Raw genomic sequence first — 14,816 nt, 5'->3', positions numbered from 1 at the left:
AGGACATTAGTAAAGAAAATCACATTCACAAATCCAAAGAAATAACATGGACTGGGATTGGTGGGGGACAGTTAGGTGTGTTAGATCAGGGTCAGAGTGAATGACAGTGTTAGGTGGACAACTTGTATCTAGGAGTCGTGTGGCCTGGGGCACTCGTGTCAGGGAGAAGTGTGGCGTGGGGTACTGATATCAGGGAGTCGTGTGGCGTGGGGCACTAGTGTCGGAGACATGTGGCGTGGGGTACTGATATCAGGGATTTGTGTGGCATAGGGTACTGATATCAGGCAGTCGTGTGGCGTGGGGTACTGATATCAGGCAGTCATGTGGTGTGGGGTACTGATATCAGGCAGTCGTGTGGTGTGGGGTACTGATATCAGGGATTTGTGTGGCGTGGGGTACTGATATCAGGTAGTCGTGTGACATGGGGTACTGATATCAGGTAGTCGTGTGGCGTGGGGTACTGATATCAGGCAGTCGTGTGGCGTGGGGTACTGATATCAGGCAGTCGTGTGGCGTCGGGTACTGATATCAGGCAGTCGTGTGGCGTGGGGTACTGATATCAGGGAGTCATGTGGCGTGGGGTACTGATATCAGGGAGTCGTGTGGCGTGGGGCACTAGTGTCGGCGACATGTGGCGTGGGGTTCTGATATCATGGAGTCGTGTGGCGTGGGGTACTGATATCAGGCAGTCGTGTGGCGTGGGGTACTGATATCAGGCAGTCGTGTGGCGTGGGTTACTGATATCAGGCAGTCGTGTGGCGTGGGGTACTGATATCAGGGATTTGTGTGGTGTGGGGTACTGATATCAGGCAGTCGTGTGGCATGGGGTACTGATATCAGGCAGTCGTGTGGCGTGGGGTACTGATATCAGGCAGTCGTGTGGCGTGGGGTACTGATATCAGGCAGTCGTGTGGCGTGGGGTACTGATATCAGGCAGTCGTGTGGTGTGGGGTACTGATATCAGGCAGTCGTGTGGCGTGGGGCACTTCAATGTAGGAAAGTGGCTGCTGCAGACATTTTAATGGCTGGATTGGCGCTCTGATGTCGAGCTGTATGTGTGCTGTTGTGACCACAGTGAAGACCCTGTTTCAGTCTCTCTGCTTTAGTGCATCCATGGAGACAGTCACCATCATCCGTCCTTGGCCCTTTTCCTACAACCAATGCCGGGAACCTCTATGTCCTCATGGCTATGGACAGATTCAGGAAGGTTCAACACCTTTAACATTATTTGAATCTTTTGTTACAGGCGTTGTTAATTGTTTACTTACTTCAGATCATTTGAAATGAAATGTATAGATTTTTTGTCTAATGATCATTTTTAAATTGGAAAAAACTGACAATGTTTAATGACCCGTTATGTCATGGGACTGATTGCTGAGTGACTTTAAATGAACTGCAGTGAACTGAAAATGAAATGAAATGCACATTTACCATATATTAGTACAAAAAAGACATTTCCAAAACATCATATAGTCCAGAGAGCATGTATCTGACCACAATGGTCAGGCCTTTAATGGTAGCCCATGGACTAATGGGAGTGATGTATAGCTCCATTATTTTGTTCCTTTAATTAGTAAAAATATATCTTCATATATTTTTACTGTTCATGTGCAAGTGCAGTAGATCAAATCCAGCCTGTGCAAGAGACACATGGTGAGGTCCAAATGCACCAGCTAACTGAAAAATTTATTATATGGAGGTGTGTTATTTTGTAGAGGTCCATTTAGTTTAAAGTATATTGATTGAAAAAAAAAAAGTTTAATCTTTGGTGACTGTAACTTTCAACTGGTGCTGAATTTCACTCTTCGGACATTTATTCGTCCAGTTTGAAAGACTTATTTTTTTCTTTGTGTTTTTCCCTTTATCTCAACACAGATTTGTATAGACATGTTTTACACTGTGGTGATCCTACCCTTTAATGGCAATGCTTTTTATACTGTAGCTAATTCTCTACAATGAAATTTAGGAGTATAGGTCTTACTTTGAGGACACTAGACTAATTTGAAATTTGTCTGTATGTCATTTTCAGCAGGAATAACCTGCTTCTCAGGGAACATCAGCAGAGATGAGACGGCCAGTGGCAGAGGGGAGATTGATGAGACCTGCCCAGCACTACCTCGGGAGGGACCAGAGAGTTCAGGCAAGAAAAAAAAAAGATTATTTGGTTCAAAACAAACCATTCACCAACATGTTTACTGTTGCAGGTTTTTAATGAAAAAATATCAGATCAGTATTGATATTGGGTGACATTAAAACACAGGATGTTGACATTGGATTGGTACAGAAAAACTGGTATCATGCCATCTCTATTATTTACAACTGTCCGATAACAGACTGAAATCGTGAAGAGCTGATAATGTCCGCGGGCATCAGATTCAATGATGAACAGGCTATTGTTAGAAATTCTGCACATGTAATTCACTTAGCTTCACATCTCACACTGCTTATAATTATAATATAACGTATCCACATTCGTAATAATGTGATGAAATCTGCCAACAATAGTGAGACTGAGCATATTAAATAATAAGGCAAACTGATCACTTAGTCCACATATTTCTAAATGAGAAGAAAAGTTCTTACAAACAATATAAAGCACACAATTATATATGGGAAAACAGTTACATTTGTCATTAAGAGAAGCACTACTTTATAGATAGAAAGCACTACGTATTACACAAACGTCATAACTGTCCTAATATTAATAGTTCAACAGTCTTCCTCTGTCTATTATGCACACTGTACACATGTTAAATATCTGCCTTGCTGTTACAATGAAATGACTTCCGGCACCCTGAAAATTGTTTTACACACACGCAGCTGTAACGAGGTGGCCCGAGTACCGAGGGCAGGGAGCAGGATGCACAGACTCAATCGACATGGACGAACATTTATTACATACAACATAACGGCACTCACATATAACATGAACATGAATACGTTTAACAATAACGAGACTAATCTTGACATCCACAGGCTACACCAACAATGATCAACAATACTGTACGCACTAACAAGGGTTTAAATACACAAACAAGATGAGGTACAGGTGTGTGCAGGCATGGCCATAAACATATACTCCCAAGTCACGTGGCAGGCCAAACCGTGTGACTCGCAGGAGGCAAACGTTCTGTGACAGCAGCCACACTCATACACACACAAGCATAGTGCAACTCTGTGTTTACGCATCAGTGATTGAATGTGCAAGTGCATGTATATGCAAGTTTAAATTATTATGCACAAATGTAAGTAGTAGGCTATTTATGTGAAAATGTTTCATATGTATGTGCAAGTACAGTTTCCCTGATTTCTCTTTAAACAAGCCCTCATAGTTCAGCAGTAATGAGGCTAGTTAGATTTTGCTCAGAATTAAGTACACTTTGGAATGTTATATGTATCACAGTCTCCGGTGGTGAGCCATACATGGTTAATCAATCCAGGTTGAGGAATCTGTTAGAGTCGCTGCATTAATGACATATCTGTTTGCATTGTCAGTTGTTGCTATGGCAGCAATTAAATTAGGAAATTCAAAGAAAAACAACTCATCTCCACTCTTGGAACTTTAGAACCCCCTCTGTCCCGTGTCATAATGTCACACATGAGTGGAATCCCATGAACACCTTTACAGATCAGTCTGTGGAAAGACACTGAAGAGGACAGATCGAACAATGAGGCGTTTCTGGAGCTGGTGTGCTGGAGGTATCGAGAATGAATATATTGATACAAAGGAGGTGGAATCCAGGAGAGACCTAATAAAGAAAACCAAAAGAGGAAAGCAGAAGTGGAATCTGAAAAAATTGAAGATAGAGTGGAAAAAACGTCCTGCAGTTGGTATGGATATTTGATTATTTTTTCTGCTTTTTGGCCTTGCCTTTCTAAAAGGATTAATTTAAATCTCATGTATAAAATAACAGTAAACTAAATAATCTTTACAATAAGGGACAAAAACTGACTTATTGAAAATGCTTTTATCCTTTGATCAGCGATGACTAAAACTCTCATTTAAAATATGCAACACCACTTAGTACAGTATTAGCGCATTATTAATCTATTACAAGGTTTTAGGCTCATCAGGCTGTATGTAGTACATACAATATGTGTTCTATATATATCCAGAAGTAATGATACTTGCTCCGGCAGATTTGAAGATGGCCCATGAACGGACTGAAAGGACTGTGGCAGCATGTCTGAGTGAAGTGACTGATGGATATGACCTGTACAGATCAGCCAGGATCAAGCAGAGATACTCTATGGCACCTGCTTCACCAGCCCTGAAAAGGGTCAACAAAGACACCAAACCAGGTGTGGATACAAAGCAGTCAGTCATCTTCCCTCTAGGGCCAAGAGAACATGAGTGGCTTGTGAAGTGTGCTGCAGGACAGCAGGATCAAATCTGCCAACTTCTGCTCCAGGACATCAAGCTGGCAGAGAAGAGAAACTTCATTTCTGGCTTCACAGTACTTCATTGGGCTACTAAACAAGGAAACAGTGAAATGGTGCGCAAGATCCTTCTTCTTTCACAGCAAGGTGGGCCAGGGGTTGACGTTAACACCAAGAGCTACGACGGCTACACCCCACTACACATCGCTGCTATTCACAGCCACGAATCAGTCCTGAGTGTTCTGGTGCGTGATCATGGTGCCAACTGCAACATACGTGACAACAGTGGCAAAAAGCCCTATCACTACTTACACAAGGACGCCTCACCCAAGGTGAGAGAGATGCTTGGAGACCCTCACGCTGCGGATTACAAGCCCTCAGGCCATGAGCAGCACTTTTCCAATCCATCCAAAGGGTTCAGCACTTTGAGTAAACTATTTCAGTCCAAGTGCAGAAAAATACTCAGATGCGGATCAAGATTCCACTCAGGCTTGAAGCATCTTGACCAGCCTTGACCAAGATGAGGACAGGATAGACTATACATTAATTTCCAGAATGTTTCCATACAATGAATTTGCCAAATTAAATAGCATATCCTCAAACAAACATTTTCTCTAATTTCTTTCACTCCTGATTTTGAATCTGTGATCAAAACCTTAAGTTTTGAAATAAATCATTTGCACATACATGTTTGAAATATTGCATAGTCATATCTGCCTTGAACCATTGTCTGATTTCCTTGAATATTCTCTAATGTTTTGTCTTTGAGTAATGAAATGTTTTTGAGGTCTTTCATCAGCTGTGTAAGCAAAGTGCTTCTGAATTAGTAGTAGGAGAAGCCAGATAATATATGAAAAATTAGTAGTGTGCTTTATATTGTTTGTAAGAACTCCTTTGTATTTATAAATGTGCTCAGGTGAAATTAGTGTGATAAAAATTTGCTCTTGTGTTCCAGTTGTTTTGTTTCCCTCTTTCTGTTCTATATTCTATATAATGCACTATATCGAATTAATTTATGTTTTGTAAGGTAACTTGAGCTAAATGCCTGACAGTCAAAACCTGAGAGAAAGAAGCTATAAATTTGCATGAACAGATCTGTTGAGCCTTTCCTCCTTATGCCACCCCTGAGATCAGTAGATAAAAACAGATTTTAGCAGAGTCATTTTAAACAGAAGTAACTTCAAGTCTAGAACCTCTCACGAGAAGAATTTTGTACTTAGAATAACATCTTATTTTATATGTTTGTCAGATACCCAGTTTGTTAGTCTGTCTAAACTCGATTCATTTGCTCTTCACCATTCAGTCAACTTAAGGTTATCTTCTTTTGGCATTGGTAGAATTTGGATTAGTACTGTTTGGCCGACAGTAATCACCTGATTATATCACCTGATATAATGACCTAAATAACTGTTGCAGCTAGGATTAGTAAGCACAACATCCAAACAGTGTCACCTGAAGTCCAGGTTTACCATGCTCTGTGTTGTGGCCTTGACAGTATGCATAAGTGAACAGTACCATTAGGTGCACTAAGCCTAGTGGGTTAATTTGGCCTCCTGTTTCTCATGTGACGTTGGAGTGTGAGGTTGCCTGACTGACTCTCTCCGACGGGTCACATCAATCCAAACTTTCACTTTCATTGCACATCTCCCATCATTAGGTGCTGCACCGGGCCACATGAAACCCATCCAGGGGAGTAGGTGCCATGCACAAAGTCATACACACACACACACACAGTCTAAAGTTTATTCGATGTAGCAATTTTGTGTAAGTGCCATTGTCGACCTTAGTTCACATTTCTCTCTATAATAAATGACTGCAGCATGCAATGTGATAGATGAGGTCCAGGGTTACAGGCAGCCCTGCAGGCCCGACAGGGACTCATCACTGGGATCAAACTCAGCTCAATCTCCTGCCCTGTACACACCTCCAGTGGCCAGCCAAGTTTTGATCAACACAAAGCACACACAGCACCCAAGCATAGTATGAGGAAATGTTTGACTGTGAAGGACAACACCTCCTTAATCAGCCCGTAATGTAGCATCAGCAAAACTCTACATCTAAGGGAAGAGAATAAAAGAAAAGAAAAAGAAAAAAGACAAAAGGTTATATACAGCAAACTTGTAGTGTTACCATCTGAACATGATGCACATATAACAAGTTTAAAAGCAGTTTGTGAGAATTTCAAATCACTTCTTCTCATGTCAAGCACCTTTGTGTTTGTTCTTTCCAGCAGGATGGATGTCATGTTTTCTGTTGGAGGCTGTTCACCTGTGACTCCTCTGTAAATCCCGAAAGAATAGGACTTAAGAATAATGTGAGGTCTTTCACTTCTGTCGTGCCAATCTCCTAGGTGTAGGTTCCACTAGGTTTTGCTGTTATTCTTTATATCTATGAAATACTTGTTAGATAGAACTACATATATGCATTAGTTGGGGAAAACAGTACAGTCTTTGGTAAATGTAGCTTTAAAATTGTCATGTAGCTTATGCCAGGCATAAATCAAGCATTCACGTATATGCCAACCATTCATGAAAATATTCAACCATGTTCCTGCATTGACCAATGGAGCCCATGAGATGAAACTGGAAAACACAGCAGGCATCGATCTGCAAATCAATTCTTCTTTATATAAAATAGGATAAAGCATGCGTTTCCATTGGACTTCCATTACATTTCCAAGGAGTCATCGCTACGGAAATGCATTTGTGGTTAATTACGTGCGCTTAATTGAAAACGTAGCAAAAGAAGAGCCTTTCTAAAGAATATACATAAAGCCCAAGAGAGAAAAAACAATTATTTACATCAAAGTTGGAGCTTGATTCACACTCCACACCCACTACGGTTGCCAGGAAGACCCATCGCGCTGCAAATACATAAAGCACATTCATCAAAATGACAACACAACCCGGTGCAAATTCAGAAAACTTACACAACTTCAGAAATGCTGCAAATCCAGTCACAACACAATGGAAGTTTGCCACAACAACAGAATGGCTGTTTGCAGAGGACACGGGGAGGAGATGGACTTCTGAGATCAGTGCCAAGTCTTTTGGAAGTGAAAAGTAAGTTTTTTGGTTACCATGGTTTTATTATGATATACGTGATACAGAACGAAAGACCGACCTATTCATGCATATGCTAGGCTGTAGGCAGCCTTAAAAATGATGATTAAAATCCAAAATACTTACAATTAGATTGTTATTTATTTGAAATCACATTTTGTATGCATGTAGCTATAAACATCACACTTCAGATAAGATAAGAACAAGATAGTTGACCAGCATGAGCAATAACCAAACTGGTCGACCAGTATAATCAGATTTGACCAGTATGACCCTGCTGATTATACTGCTTGAATAGCTTGGTCAAGTTGTTTATGCTGCTGGACCCACTGTCCAGTTGGAAATTATAGCTAAACCATCAAACTTGAACCAAAACATAGCCTTTGCTGGTCTACCAGTTTAATCAGCTGGTTTAACTGCATAAGGTACATCTATTGCCTGGGTGTCCAGCTTTTCAACTATCTTGACCATCATTGACCAGATTAGTTCATCTGACAGCAGCAAATTAGCTGGATTTTGTAGCTAGGGCTGTAGCATGCCTGTTACTGAGGTCCAGTTTACCATAGATATATACAAATCTAACAGTGCAAGCATAATAACAGAAAAGTAATAACCTAATTTAGGTATTTAAATAAAAAATTATAATTCATGAAAGAGAATGTCCCCACAATTTGCACATTCTAAAGACATCACCTGTTCATTGCAGCATGTTTGGTCAGCGTAATCTCAAGAGAGAGATAGTATTTGCTAACCGTCAAAATGATTTATTGCCTGATTTGATTGATTAACTTGACAACGGTGGCCATAAACATCCTCTCAAGCTCCGCCCTCCTCCTGGTCGTTGCAGTGCCCTTCGGTCCTCCTTGGCCCAGGCTAAACAGCCTCAGGCCTCCCCCAAGAAATTTCTGGGGGTGTTCCCATCCGCTTTCGGAGAAGACCCGGACAGCAGTCGCTGTCCTCTCCCCAATGCAGGGTGGGGGTGCCTACAGACCTCCTGCTAGGAAATCCCTTTTTTGCCGCGGAAGCTTGCATCCTGTGTATGTTGGTCATTCTGTAACGTGGTAGCCTAAGTGCCAAAGGGCTTGAAGCAGGATGCACAGACTTCCTCGACATGGACGAATATTTATTCCAACACAACATAAAGGACAAATGTGGCACTCGCGTGAAAACAAACAATGAACATGAGCACACTAAACGCTAATGATTTTTAACATTTAACATGATAATTAAACAAACAGTCAAGCCTCGATACATAGTTACAAACACGCTACACTAACAATGACCAACACACTGCCAGCTTGACATGAGTTTAAATACACAGACAAGACGAGGTACAGGTGTGTGCAGGCGTGGCCACAAACATCCTCCCAAGTCATGAGGTGGGCCAAACCCCGTGACTCGCAGGAGACGAGCGTTCTGTGACACTTCAAAATAGTTTTATTGACTTTAAAAAAAAATATTTAATTGAGAAATAATCAAGTGATTAAAGTGAATAAAAGTTATTATTATTAGTCTTAAATGAGTACGTACCACCCAGTTTTTAATGTTCACTCTGCTCCGCTGCCAGTCATGTACTGATACTCAAACACGCATATGGGTCTCAGTTGTGTGTCTCTCTCTCTCTCACTCACCCATTTACTCACCCATCCCACTCTCTCCCATTGGCTGATTCTCTAAGAAGTCACACCTCCTCACAAGTCCTCCCACTACCATGCAGTAAACACTTTCTGACAAAATTGATATAAGGTGTCCTTCTGCCTAAAATCAAACTCCTCCAAGAGTCAGGACTAGGCCAGAAAGATCAAATTTTGCCACCTTTTTTTCCCTACCCAACCAACCGGTCTGACCAATCCTGTGCAGCGTGCAACTCCTCCCACAAAACCAGACCCTCATACCCGCTCATTCAAGTTTAGTTGTACCCCCGATGTTTGAGTAGGAATCATTATTTCATTATTAAATAATTATTTCAATGTGATTAAAGAAAATTAAAGTTTTCAGTCTCATACACCAGCTTTTCTCCACTTTCTCTGTCTGTTCAGTGTCCTCTCTGACACACACTCTGCAGTGAGAGGTCATTGATTGATTGATTGATTGATTGATTGAGAGAGAGAGAGAGAGAGAGAGAATCACACACACACACACACACACACACACACACACACACACACACACACACACACACACCTCTCCACATCTTATCTGCCATATGTACTCAAACAGGGCAATAAGCAAACTTTTCAGAAAACATCACAAAGTTTTCTTTTTTTTTTTTTTTCTCTGATCTCTATAAGTTTTAGCACACAAGGTTTTTGTCCGTTATCACACGTTGTACTCTTACCACTTTCAGTGCATTCCACAACTGAGAGAGGTGTTGGAGGGAGGGACGTAATTTACAACTTTTATCCAAAAACCATCTCTTTCCCCACCAACTTTTTCTTAAAGCCGTATATTCAGTACTTCACTCCTTTAGGTCACAGCCGTAATTGTAAGCGATACATCTGAAAGCTTTGCCAAGTAGTTCGAACGAACATGTCCATGGATCAACCGTTATCCATTTTTTAAATAATTCTGTTCTATGTATTTCTATAGTTTCCGACATTCACTTTCTTGACTCTGAGGAGAGAATTGCCGACCAAGTTAATTTCTTATTTGTGAACTTTTATACATTTGTTCTGTTTACATTTTTTGTTACCTTTTATTTGCAGATATGAGGACACAAGCTGATGAAACAGTTCATATATCGAATGAGTTATTACAAGATAATCTTTTTTAGAGTGCGTCTACCATATGTTAAAACTCCGCTTTATGTCTAAAAGGTTATGCAGTGCGTTAATTTGTCACACAGAGGCAGAGGGGGTGAATCCCTCTACCATCATCCACTATTCATCGAGCCCTCCGGCGGAGCTCACAAATATTTCACCTCGTACGACCGGCAACGTCTATAGAAACGTATACAGAGGTCACTGTGGCTTATAAGATACATCTAAATATCTCTATGCCTATTCACGCTGTTCAACCACACTAACCTGTAGGCCACCATCTCCACATAAGTATATTAAGTAAGTAAATTTACGTAAGTAAATTTTCTTTAATCACAATAATACTATATATGATATATATCAATTTTTGTCAGAATGCATTTTCTGCATGATAGGGTGACGACTTTTGAGGAGGTGTGACTTCTTAGAGAATCAGCCAATGGGAGGGAGTAGGATGGGTGAGTGAGTGGGTGAGTGAGAGAGAGAGAGAGAGACACACACAACCAAGACCCATAGGCATGTATGAATATCAGTACATGACCGGCAGCTGAGCAGAGCAGTCATCAAAGACTGGGTGGAACGTAATCGTTTAAGACTTGTAACTTTTATTAACTTTAATAACCTGAATATTTCCCAATTAAATATATATTTTTAAGTCAATAAAACTATTCTGAGGATCCCTCATTGTGTTTTAATGTATTTTCATATAATATTGCCACATCATAAATCATATAATAATAATAATAATAATAATAATAATAATAATAATTATATATATATATATATATATATATATATATATATATATATATATATATATATATATATATAATATTAATAACAATAAATAGATATTAAATATGTGGAGGGGGCAAATCAAATCAAGCAATAAATAATTTTTTGACAGTTTGTAAATTCCATTACATAATGAACTAACCTATAACTCACTTACTCTAGTTAGTACACTGAGAGCACATTATCAGACTATATTCAATATTATATTACACATAATGAAATAACCTATAACTTTGCCATCAAGGTTCACTTTCATCATATTAACCCTAAGACATCACAAGAAGTCAGCTGCACACAGCTCTTCACACGCCACAGACTAACAACAACACACTGCTCTCCACACAACAAAGACTAACTGGAAATTCAGGCAGAACCCTCTTAACTTCTCCAGTACTGAACGTCGTTCTTCTTCAACCTGAACTGCGCTGAGCAGAACTGCGTCCGTCACATCATCAGTTTTTCATACATAACTTAGCCAGCTAGCTGCGGATCACAACACACAATAAACACACCTGAAAATGTCCTGCTGTGTAAACTAACTAGTATTTATGAACATGGGACACTGTGCAGCTGGAGCCACTGTTGAATTAGCTGTAGTCACCAGTGTGTAACACAGATGTTAACAAACAGCGCTGAAGGCACAAACGTGAGCTGGACACTGAAGGGCTGTAGGACACATGAACGCTAACTAGCTAATAGCAGAAAGCTAACAAGCCTGCTAGCTAATGCCTGCCCTACGCTTCAGTTCAATCTTTGGCAAACTCCACATCTAAAGACACATTTACCTTTACGTATGCACCTATTAACCCGTCATTACAATATTTAGGATAATTTCACTGAGTATCTGTTCAAAAATAGCTAACATTTCTTACCTGCGCGCTGAGTTGTCCTGTTGGACGCATCGTAAGCAGATATTACGCTGCCCTCACAGAGCTCCATGAAGTGAGAAACCTCACACTGTAAAGTGTCTGTTAATCATTTAAACTGAAACAACACGTTTCCTAAACTTTTTAGTTGGAATACAGTGTTGTATTTTTAAATTTCAAAATCAAGACTTGAAGTTTCAGTTTTAAAAATGAGTTTATTTTCAAAATAATAAAACTATTTGGCCGGATGTGGCTCAATCTCAGGAAACATTGAAGCTATGGATTAACCATGAGGAACTATGGTGCCGCTGCAATACGCGCTATGGCCACTACATTTAGCTGACACTTTTATCCAAAGCGACTTACAGTTATGACTGATTACAGCTTGAGCAGTTGAGGGTTAAGGGCCTTGCTCAGGGGCCCAACAGTGACAACTGGTGGGGCTTTACCCAGCAACCTTCCAATTATAAGTCCTTACCTTATCCACTGAGCTACCACTGCCACATGGTCATCTTGCACTCAGGACATACAGACTATTGGGAGTTGTGCATTAAGCGTTTGAGGCTTATGTTTTAAGTGTGAGGAAATGCAGAATAAAAAGAGTTGAACTTAATACACATTATGGCCACTAGATGGAGACAGTATTCCTCTTTCTCGTCAACAATGAGAGCTTGTTGGCATCAGTGAGTGACTTTAGATAAAGTAGCTTGTAGGTTCTAAATTCTAAATTACATCTAGAAACAACAACTTACAACCTTTACTGTGTCATACACACACACACACACACACACACACACACACACACACACACACACACACACACACACACTAACTTTAATATAAAATATACACACTCCAGTCTATAAAAGTGCTATATACAATAAATATTGTACTTGTATACTTACTTACTATTTACCACTGCCTGATTAAAAAGATGCCCTCACACTCTCTCACACTTGTCTTTTATGTTGGCCATTCGGTCTTTCCTTTATCTCAGAACGGTGTCCATTAAACACTCAGTACTTCACTCCCATTCCAGTCTAACTCCTCCTTGTCAGGGAAACATGACGATATTGTGGATGTTACTTCACTCTGGCCCCAGAGCTAAAATGCTAACAGCTCCCCTGAGGTGTTCAGCCCATGGTTCAGAGTCAAAAGATAACAACCAGACCTGCTGAACTGGTTTCTGGTAATGAAAACTGCTGTGGGCAAATTACAAACTGTTATTCAGAACTTGAACTGAAGCTAAATCCTAGGTGCTTATTCTTTGTACCCCTCCAATGTCTCTCTCTCCATCTCTCTCTTTCTGTACCCCCATGTCTCTCTCTCTCTCTTTTTCTCTCTCTCTGTCTGTCCCCATCTCTCTCTCACACACACATGTGACAGCAGCACTACACCCTGATGGATCTCTCTCTGTCTCACACAGCACATGTTGATAGAAAGTGTTTCATTCTTTCTTGAACTCAAGCATCTAAACTGCTTTCTGGTGATGACAACTGGTTGTGTCTGAGTTCCAAACAGAACCTAAACAGAAAAATCCCCTGTAAGAATGAATACCTACACTATTAGTGTAGTGACCTGAAGTGCTAAATGTGTAAGGGTTGGCACCAGGCTGAAGCCCCCTCCGGCCACCAGAGGGAGGCCTCGTGTCAGGAACACCACTAATCAGGCTTAACGCCCAACAGCTGGGGTAGACCTTATATAAGCCCAGTGACCCACACATTCAGGGCTGGGTCTTTGCCAAAGTTTTGAGCCAAGTGACTAGCTGGTACCTTCAGTTGTTGAGGTCTGTGTGCCCTCATGCTATGCCTTACTTCTGTGCTGTGAGAGTGTTCGTGTTTTTACACGTCCCCTCCCCTCTCCAGTTTTCCCTCTTTTGCTAGACCTTACTTCTGTGCTGCGAGGGTGTTCGTGTTTTTACACGTCCACTCCACTCTCCAGTTTTCCCCTCTCAATTCTGTCTCTCTCCCGAGGCTTCCCTTAGCCATTCAAGTTCCTCCCTGTTTTCTGGTCTATGGGAAGTTTGTTTGGATTGTTTGGATTTGCAATGGCATCCTTTGTTCTCCCTTTTGCCATGCTCGGCGTGGTGCTTCATTTTTTCCTTTTGTTTTACCTGGTCCAAGACTGAACTGTTCTGCACACAGGCCCACCATTATTAAAGCCCAGTAGGCTGTTGGTGGCATCAGCTAGCCGAAGTGGGTTCCAGCCCACCTTACAGAATGAACACCTACATTGTTATTGTAGTGATGTGAAGTGCGGACATTACACATCTAATGTTATCTAAACACTTGAACAGTGATGGTAACACCTGCAGTGTTAATACACCTTTTACAGTATTCATGGTGTTTACATATTTGTATTGTTGTCTGTCTCTGTGCTCATGTTTGTTTCCCTCTTGTTTTCTGGATCTGATTCCATGTTTGTTGCTGTGTCTTCTGGTCCCAACATGTCTGTTCATGTATCATCCTTCTGTTCCCAACACACACACAGAGGGAGATATGGTATAAACACACACACACACACAGAGGGAGATATGGTATAAACACACACACACACAGAGGGAGATATGGTATAAACACACACACACACACAGAGGGAGCTATGGTATAAACACACACACACACACACACACAGAGGGAGATATGGTATAAACACACACACACAGAGGGAGATATGGTATAAACACACACACACACATGCACACAGAGGGAGATATGGTATAAACACACACACACACACACAGAGGGAGCTATGGTATAAACACACACACACACAGAGGGAGATATGGTATAAACACACACACACACACACACACACACACACACACAGAGGGAGATATGGTATAAACACACACACACAGAGGGAGCAATGGTATAAACACACACACAGAGAGGGAGATATGGTATAAACACACACACACACACACACACACAGAGGGAGATATGATATAAACA

The 14,816-nt window shown here is 40.9% G+C and overlaps 1 long non-coding RNA gene across 2 annotated transcripts; it reads right to left on the bottom strand.

Moving 5' to 3' along the window:
• Positions 1-6,115: 6,115 nt before the first annotated feature.
• On the bottom strand, positions 6,116-12,876 carry LOC145657491 (uncharacterized). Of its 2 annotated transcripts, none has more exons than XR_014123220.1 (4): positions 12,768-12,876; positions 7,182-7,243; positions 6,590-6,659; positions 6,116-6,437 (listed from the first exon to the last, which is right to left on the bottom strand). It is a non-coding gene; the product is annotated as an uncharacterized LOC145657491 (long non-coding RNA). The 2 variants fall into 2 exon arrangements; XR_014123222.1 differs by lacking the exon at positions 12,768-12,876 and adding an exon at positions 8,973-8,994.
• Between the last annotated feature and the right edge of the window lie 1,940 nt (positions 12,877-14,816).

The sequence above is a fragment of the Electrophorus electricus genome, chromosome 1 (assembly GCF_041902795.1).
Source record: "Electrophorus electricus isolate QZ-2024a chromosome 1, ASM4190279v1, whole genome shotgun sequence".
NCBI lineage: Eukaryota > Metazoa > Chordata > Actinopteri > Gymnotiformes > Gymnotidae > Electrophorus > Electrophorus electricus.
The sequence above is the reverse complement of the archived record's forward strand: the minus strand, read 5'-3'. Positions and strand labels throughout refer to the sequence as shown.